Here is a 1,452-nt window from a genome sequence, read left to right on the forward strand (position 1 = left end):
AAAAATCAGCCTACCAGCACCTCTAAAGCTCACTAATTAACACATTGTACTTTGTTTGCTTTATGCTTACGAAACTCAAAGTGTAAAGTTGTTGACAGAGCTAGGCTAACGTTAGCTGTTTCCCGCTGAGTCTTTGTGCGAAGCTAAGTTAACTGTCTATTCATTTTGAGTAGTTTTTCAGTTGAAAGTGTTGATATCAGGTATTTGGCATTTCTTACACAAGTTATACTGTGGAGTAATGTGTACTTAGCATATTATAGTCACTACAAAACAACTATTAATACATACAGTATACATTTTGTTTTGGGTGAAGTAGCTTCTAACTGTGTGTTAGAAGCTAAGTTACCCATGTTAATGTTAGCTAAGTTACCCATGTTAATGTGAGCTAAGTTACTCATGTAGTTAGCTAACACTAACATGGGTAACTTAGCTAAGTTACCCATGACTTCCATTGAACTTTGACTGGTGATATTGAGTGTGATTACCCAAAATGTCCTCTAGCAGGGGTCTGACATTCCTAGACAAAAATGTTTAGTTGCTTGAAATTAAGTGGAATAAACTAGTGCATATTTTCTGCTACAAAAGTTGTCATTTTCAGAAGATAATTGAATGCAATTTAGGATTTAAAAATGGTAGAAATCTGGAAAAACAAGTCCTGGGAAATCCGGTTTATCCAAACTGGTTTTCACACGACAGCAGCTATTTGCCAGGGCAGATGGTTGAGGCTGGAGGCCGAGAAGAAAGAGGTGAGGAGCCATTGAAGGCGCTCGAAAGATGGACAGAGCAGAGGGAGGGAAGATGGAGGAGGGAGAGGTGTCTTGTTTCGCAGGCGAGCTGCACTAAAATGCCAATATAAAAAAAAAAAAGAAACAAGCATGGATATTGTTGATAGTGTTAGCATTTAGAGTGGATTGCTCCTGTCATGACTGCTCAGAGGCTATGGGGCAAATGCTTTGTGAAAAGGGCAACAGAAAGCAACATTTTGATTGATTGTAGGTCATTACACAGTAACCATATTGGACTATATACAGCTATTAGTTGGTGTCCGACCTGCAGACCTGTTCTCGACACTTCTTCCTTCCCTAATGCATTTTAATCCTCCCTATCTTCTTCCAATTTCCTCCCATTCCTAAAAAAAGCTCCCTCTATTTTGCTCTTTATCTTTCTCCGTCCTCTCCTTTTCCTCTCAAAACATCAATTTCTTCATCTAGCTCACACCCCCGCCCACCCCCTTCGCTCTGTCTGCCTCTCCCGGTCAGAGGAAGTGGCAGTCGCTGCCTGCTGGCTCCCAGAGGAACAGACCTGCCTTTGTCCGTCTGCACTGTAAGAGGATGAGGAGCCCGTCCACCCAGTAAGCCCAGCAAGCCCAGCAAGCCCAGCAAGCCCAGTAGGGATTCAGGGGTTTGTCTGTGCTCGAGGCAGCCACCCAGAACGCCTGTTAATCAGCCAGCC

Source organism: Anarhichas minor, unplaced genomic scaffold (assembly GCF_050575085.1).
Source record: "Anarhichas minor isolate MPS153535 unplaced genomic scaffold, ASM5057508v1 ptg000026l, whole genome shotgun sequence".
NCBI lineage: Eukaryota > Metazoa > Chordata > Actinopteri > Perciformes > Anarhichadidae > Anarhichas > Anarhichas minor.